The 7,986-nt window shown below is 42.1% G+C and overlaps 1 long non-coding RNA gene across 1 annotated transcript; it reads right to left on the minus strand.

The window, feature by feature from the left end:
- Nucleotides 1-3,671: 3,671 nt before the first annotated feature.
- Nucleotides 3,672-7,644, minus strand: LOC132457541 (uncharacterized). Its single transcript, XR_009525711.1, has 3 exons — nucleotides 7,353-7,644; nucleotides 4,507-5,488; nucleotides 3,672-3,957 (listed from the first exon to the last, which is right to left on the minus strand). It is a non-coding gene; the product is annotated as an uncharacterized LOC132457541 (long non-coding RNA).
- Between the last annotated feature and the right edge of the window lie 342 nt (nucleotides 7,645-7,986).

Genomic DNA, 7,986 nt, shown 5'->3' on the forward strand with positions numbered 1-7,986 from the left:
GTGTGTGTGTGTGTGTGTGTGTGTGTGTGTGTGTGTCACGAAAACGTACACTGTCAACGTATGCTTTTGGCTACTGGGTTGGCTCTCAGATAAACGGGTTTCTAACAAGATGATATTTTAGCATCACAGGGTTTGGGAGGAAGGTGCGGGCCTTCTGAGAGGGGGTTCCGGGGGTTTCCTTCCGGGCGGGAGTTTTGGTTGTTGTAGTTTTCCGGTGGAGCTGTGCCTGCCTGTCCGATTGTGGAATCCAATAAACCTGCTATCAAGCTTACTTCGCTCAATACCTCGCCTGTGGTTATTACAATATCATTAAAAGTTACATAAAGTAACGGTTTAATAACACAAACGCAGGAAACACGTGAGCTGCTAGTTTAGCGAAAGCAGCGTCCCCAACCTGACGTCGTTGAAACATGCGAGCGAGACGATTAAATCTTCCTAATAACTATAAAACTAAAGATCAGACACAATCACTGAATGAAGATTATGCAAGTAAAAAGTATATTTCTTGCTAGAAATGTTATTAGAAACACGTTTAACGCTGAATCGATCCTAAAATATTGCATTTCCCATTCAGATAATAAAGATCATACACATTCACTGACTGAAGATTATGCAAGGAAAATGTACATTTCTCGCTAGAAATGTCATTAGAAACACGTTTAATTGTGTATCTGTTCTGTCCTAAAATATTGCATTTCCCATTCAGATAATAACGATTAATATGGCTACGCGCGTCCCGAGCGTCCACGAGCGGCCCCGAGACTTCAGAATGTCGTTATTTGCATGACCGCTAGAGGCGCTAAATACGCTCCAGTGGGTCGTAATTTGGGGCGGTACAAACGACCTATGCGGTCGTATTTTCTAGGAGGACAGGCTGATAAAATCAGCTGTCTTGACACCACAGCAACATGTGACATTTAGAAGAAGACTGCAGGAACATTTACAATCAAAACATGTCAGGGTATGAAAAGTAATACTAGTTGTATTATTATGTACACTATATTATTATCTACACTAGTAGTTAGTTTCGTCGTCTGAGACGTCTCGCCCTTCGTGACACTCCTCTGGGATCGAGCTTTTTCAACAACAACCGCACATCCTCTTTCCTCACACGCAGTCGATGCTCCCTGCATTTAGCGTACATCCATCGGTACCCGTGAAGCTGTCCAGAGTAGGCTACTGCAGTTGGTCGCTAATAAAATCCACCAGGACCGACAGGTCAGAGTAGCCTACGCCTTGCGGCGAGAGTGTCCCCTATCTCACAGTATCCTCTTCAGATGTCTCTCACTTATGTGGAAGGCGTGCCTACTGGCAAGTATTGATTTGATGTCCGAATATTTGAGGCCAAGCTCAAAATAAACATTGATAAATCGTTGTGGTTGTTAGTTTTTTCCTCTGACCCGAATGACGCGACCACTCGTTTGACCGCGATCTAGCATCTAGGATCGATTGCTCTTTCTTGGGTCCCCGGATGTTAACACTGAATTTCGTACATTGAATTTTGACAGTGACTTTGGCGGACTGAATTTCTGGACACTGAAAATATTTGAGTTGAATTTTTTAACGTTGAATTTTTTAACATTGAAAAATGAAGGTGAATATGATATATTGAAAATGTAAAGAGTTAAATTCAGAGGCAAAAAATTCAGATAGGTTATTTCAATGCATAAATATTCAGTGCTTATAATTCAATGTGTTTTTATTTTCAAAACCCGATGGCACAGATTTACTTCCATACTGCGTACTCAAATTTTGGCTAGTAAGTACGGAGAAGTACGGGTATTGGAACACGGCACAGAATAGGGCTCTGAAATTACCAATATCAAGTGACTCATTTAAAAGGTACAGTGAATCATTTCACCAGTAGCAGGTTACAACTAGCCACCATAAAACAGCTTGAAAAGTAGGTGGAAAGAACAGATTTTATTAAATATCAAACCTGTAATGGTTATACTGAATGTCTATTGCACCATTGTAATTTTGTAATTTTGACCACTTTTAGCAAAGTTTGGGCAGCAACAAAAACACATTCTTGAAAAGTGTGAAAGAAAAATACAACATCTTGAGTTAGCTGCAGCACAGCAATACTCGTCCATATAGTGGATTTCATTTATCAAAAATGTCCCTGTAGTTCCTCCCTTAAAGGTCCCATGACATGAAAATCTCACTTTGGGAGGTTTTCTAACATAAATATGAGTTCCCCTAGCATGCCTATGGTCCCCCAGTGGCTAAAACTTGCGTTTGGTGTAAAACTAGCACTAGCTGTTCTGCTCGCCTTTGAAAAAACGGAGGCTCAAGCGCGCTGATTTGGAATGTCTGTGCTCATGACGTCATCAGGAATCTCAGCTCCTCCCCTTACTCTGCCTGGCCCGCCCAGAGACGTTGGCCCGCCAATGAGACTCGACCGTGCGAGCGCCACATGTGTGTGTGTGAATACACACACTGTAACGCAAGTGTTTCTTGTCGGTTCTTTGACGTGTCTTGTATTTCCACAACGAGACTGTCGTGGGGGTTATCTAAGCCATGGTTGAGAAGGAATTGGGGGAAAGGAACTTTGGTTTGACTCGCTGAAGTAGGCTACATGAACTGCGACATGCCGCCGGTTGCCGCGAGGCACCATCGCCCGGCAGCGGGCAGCCGGCCGCAGGCAGCGCGCGGTTCAGTCGACTTCAGGTTGATGTGAAAGTGGAAGAACCAGAGACGTCGCAGAACCCGACAAAGTCGTTTGTGATTCATAATATCGTCTGGAGGCGCACACAATATGTTATATGATATAGATATCTATGTATTATATGATATTATTTAGATATAGAGCTCCAGGACTGTAACGCAAGTGTTGTACACTTCCTTGTTATTTGGATAACCGTTCTGCTGTTGGTGTGATGGCGCATAACACGTCGGACTCTCGTCTCTGGTATTTCTACAACGAGACTCGTATTGGGGGTTATCTCAGCCAAGGTTGAGAATGAATTGGAACATGAACCACGACAAGGAGGAGAAAGGGATCTTTGCCGGGCAGCGCTTATGCACCTCCGCCTCCGGCGGTGGTCCCTCAGCGGGGCTCAAGCGGGAGACATTCGCCGCCAACAATCCCTTTCTCCTCCATGTCGTGGTTCATGTTCTTGAGGGAGTCAAAGCCAAAGTTCCTTCCCCCCAATTCATTCTCAACCTTGGCTGAGATAACCCCCAATACGAGTCTCGTTGTAGAAATACCAGATACGAGAGTCCGACGTGATATGCGCCATCACACCAACAGTAGAACGGTTATCCAAATAACAAGGAAGTGTACAACACTTGCGTTACAGTCCTGGAGCTCTATATCTAAATAATATCATATAATACATAGATATCTATATCATATAACATATTGTGTGCGCCTCCAGACGATATTAGACAGCTAAAGGCTGTGTGCGCCTCGCCATTGCGATACATCCACTGTAAACAGAGCGCATGGTGGCTGCAAGCTGCTCAGGGCCACACCCCCACCCTCCTCCTTGACACGCCCACCGAAACAGCGCATTTGGGGGAAGCTCAATGTGCGACTGGCTCGGAGTGGCTGTAACTCTGCACCACGGCTGAATTTAGGGAACGTCTTTGAATACTGTGTTAGTTGCCCACTAATACCTATATTAAAGAATACATAAAATAGCATGTCATGGGACCTTTGTATAGATCAGCTGCAGCTAGTGGATCTGCTGGAGCATCCCATCCTTTCTCTTCCATTAGTAGACAACATAGTTCAAAAACAGTTTGATTGCAAGGAAACTGGCCTTTGGGAGTACACTCTTCCAAACACATAGTAACCTCCTCCATGGCAATCGGTTTGAGTCTATCCTCAGCACTGTGTAACTCTGGGAACGAGTACATCACCACTGGCCGACCCGAACCCACATCATTACTTGATCTTGGTCTGATTTTGTGTGAATTCCATGTATGGACAACTTCATCCAGTTCATCCTGCAAAGAAAGAAGCACAGTAAATACTCACTACAAACCTGTGAAATAGGAGGTGTTGGACTACTGCTGCCTCTCTAAATTGAGGCCTAGGGTGCTGCGTCAGCTAAGTCAATATTTAACATATACTTTATACCACGCATTTTTGTAAACATCAAGGATAATCAATGTAAAACTTAAAGCAAGGAATGACCAGTTAAAGGAATTTATAATCTCAAGTATAACGCATTGTAACAGTTATTATAATGCATTATAAATCCATTTTAATATATTACAACTATGAAATGAAGAATACACTATTATCCTTGCAAAAACCATGTCAGTGAGTGACCAGCAATGAATTATGAGGTATTATGATACTCGGCCTTATAAGTCATTGAAAAATGCTTTATAATGTGATGTTATGATCACTGTTATAAAGCATTTAATATGTGAGTGCTTATAAATGTAATTACAGTGATATATGCAGATTATAACTCATAAGTATGTTAATAATGATTTGCATACTACTTTTATTACCGACTGATTTCATAAGGCAAGGAAAGATTTTACCTGAACAAGATTAAGGAAACAGAATTGGATAAGGTTTTTGTCCAAAAAGTCTCCTGTGAAGTGCCCATCATCCTGGAAAGTTTTAAAAAGGTTCATCCAAAACTGTGCACTCTGTTTGCGGAGGGTACCCCACCATGCCTCAATGCGCTGGTTTGCTGTGCTTCTTCCGTAAAGGAAGCTTTTCTCCCCTGCAAAACTGTCAGGGTGGTTTCTCCGCAAAAACATCTGCATCTCTTCGACACAGCCATTTTCTGTGCCCCTGTCTGCACGCAACCTCTCTGGACATCCTTCTATACTTGAAACTGTCTTGATGAAGTAACTTGCAACCACTTTAGGATCATTATTTGTGGTATAGGCCTCCATCCATAACACATATCGGCTAAAACCGTCTATACAGCCATGGATGCAAATGCCATAGGGCTTTAACTTATCATAGCCGTCCATGTGCCAAAGTGCATTTGGCCCTCTGCAGCTGTATTGTCATCTTCTCAAGCGTCGTGCTCGCCTTAATTCGACACCTTGTGGATCAACCAACTTGATAATGCGTCTTATGGTATCTGGGGAAACAACAAATCCCCGTTGAACTGCGCGAAGATGTAGCCAACGGTACCCCTGCATCTGTCCATTGGTCAAAATCTCATTTTGGACAAAAGCCAGCACTTGGTCCAAGTCAGTCTGGTTCTTCCTTCTGAACAGACCAAGTCTTTTACAAATTCTTTTTAAAGTTCTGATACTAAGTACTATATGATTGCTATGTGCTAAAATCGCAAGTATTTCCTTGTTACTAAAAGAAAGTCTGAAGTAGAGTTTAATTAGCTCATCCAATTCTGGCATTGCAGGCAGTGTTGGGAGCAGTTAAACTGCTGTAATTCTTCGAATAATGTTGCGAGGAGCCTTTTGAAAAAATAGAAGGTGGAAATGTGTTCCGCAGTCTTCAGTCTGCCAGGAGTGCATCATCCATTAGCTCGATGGTGTTGTCAAACTGCACATGAGGAGAAAGAAAAGAAAAGACAACCATTTTCTCTAAAGTTCACATTGCAAATATAATGTCAAGGTAAAGCCTGTTAAATCAGTTGGAAAATACTGATCTATATGTGCAGGAAAGCTTTGAACGCAGAGGTCAGTACAATAATGGAACAACAATTATAATTTTTATTTTCTTGACTCTGTATAGCTTTTCAATAACTGGATCACACTCTCCTGGCTAGAAAAAAAAATCAAAAAGCTAGGGAGTGATAGACCTCTCAATGTAACACTATACACATACTCACTTATGAGTAGGATATCTCAATACTGCAATCAAACCTGATATTATTTATTTGAATTCAGTCTAGACACTTTCATAGTAATAGCCATTAGGAAACTCATGATTGACCTGCCAGGGGTGAATGGAGCTAAGTAACTTTAACTTAACTTTAACCTAACAAACTGACATACTCATTGACTTTTAGGAGGGAAATGCCTTTGTAAGTATTTAGATAAACACAATTACAGTATGTGTTATGGATAGTTTGTTCCAATTATATTGGATTTCTGTCACAATTGTTCTAATTGAATAGGTCACCTGCGATCTCCTCAAACAACTCGTGCTATATCATTTTCCGCCCATAGATGGCAGTAGTGGTTGAGAAATGTGAGTGACGGAGAGGCTATAGTAGACTGCATAAAGAAGAAATCAACAGCGGTACACTGTAAATAGTTACATGAGCGGCACTGACCGCTTGATCGCAAACGCTACATATCGATAGCCTGTCTCCAAGAGCTTCAATGTGAGAACAGTACAGAAGCACCACATATGTAGGCTATACGGCGACTGATTGTGTTTTCTTATAAGTTGATGTCCGGGTTGCTTGGCTGACGGGAATAGCATCTGAAGCTAAGGGAAGGCAGATGGGGATGGTCAGTAAATCATAGGCTACATGAACGTGACCGTGCCATTGTTGTTTTATTCTGTATGCAAATGCATTAGCCTAATATTATTACTTGACTTGCAGAGTTCTTCAGGGAAAGAGGGGTCGAATCCAAAGGAATAGCTTTAAAGAGACTTTATTTGTATAAAGTATTTTCGGTATGGTAAACTGATACTCTGAAGCAAAGAGAGATTGAAGATGTGTTCTAAGCACGTGCGAGCGTTCTCCTAGCTGATCATAGCCATAAACCCACGTATGTCTAATCGCTGCCGGAAGAATTCTGATCTGCCTCCACGATTCTGGAGGCTCTTATGGACTCAGCGAGGACCGGAAGACTTGGAGAAGAACCGGTGTGACGTAAACCTCGGTTTTCCTCGCCTGGTCTGTGGTGCTGCCCTCAGTGGCTAAAGTATCTATTGCAGCCTTCAGTAATGTCCTGCTTTCCCTTGTGGCTATGTGTAGTATTTACGGCTTATATGTTTGGTCCTACCCCCTATTGGTTAAGTGAGGGAAATACAGCTTGTGTTCCTAAAATACGTAACAGACTACACAAAGAAGAAATTAGCCGATTAGATTGCACAAGTGCTAACGCTACGGATGGTTAATGCCATGTTCGCAGGTAGGAAATGCAAGAGTAAAATAAATGCATCCCTCAGACAGCAAAGCAGGATAATATTCCTGTTGTGGCGAGGTTAATATGATTATGAATCCCTGCGGTAAACACATGCCCCAGATGGGGAATATCATGGACAACAGTCCGCCGTACGAACTGCGTCTAGTCGCCTGACTGGCTATTTACTATTTTAGCAAGAGTCTCCAGGCATTGTACGTTTGCAGTTATGCTATCTTATATTCATTGACTCGTCCGACCATATTAGCTAGCACATAGGCTACAACTCCAGGCACCAAAACAACACATATTACAGTTTCACTCACCTTTTGGTCTTCCATTAACGAAATGGCTTTTTCTGGAACCCCTCGAAGTCGCAAAGTGAAGCCAGAATTCGGATTTTTTCTCAGAATTCTGAGATTAAAGTCAGAATTCTGAGATTAATGTCAGAATGCTGACTTTTTTCTCAGAATTCTGAGATTAATGTCAGAATTCGGACTTTAATCTCAGAATTCTGAGATTAATGTCAGAATTCTGATTTTTTATCTCAGAATTCTGAGATTAATGTTAGAATTCTGAGATTAATGTCAGAATTCTGACTTTTTTTCTCAGAATTCTGAGAATAAAGTCAGACCATATAAACACCTTTGTTTCCATGGGTGTTTTGCTGTTCGTCTGTCTCGTCCCCCAGATACAGACTGAATCCCCGTTCTTGTTTATTTAGATTATTATGTTGGCCAAACCTCTTAAGGTGCGGACACACCAAAAGCGTATCCCGCGTACCATGTACGCGCGTTTCCATAAACGCATTTAATGGCGTAACTATGTTACTATTTCCACCCAGAATAAAGAAAGATGTCGGCCGTATGCTTCTGTGCAAAGGTCACTACTCTCTGCCAGTGACGTCGGGTCAAGCTCCACGCTGATTGGCTATTGCGGCTAAGTATCACGCGTATGAGC

Source organism: Gadus macrocephalus, chromosome 5, assembly GCF_031168955.1.
Source record: "Gadus macrocephalus chromosome 5, ASM3116895v1".
In the NCBI taxonomy this organism is placed as follows: Eukaryota; Metazoa; Chordata; class Actinopteri; order Gadiformes; family Gadidae; genus Gadus; species Gadus macrocephalus.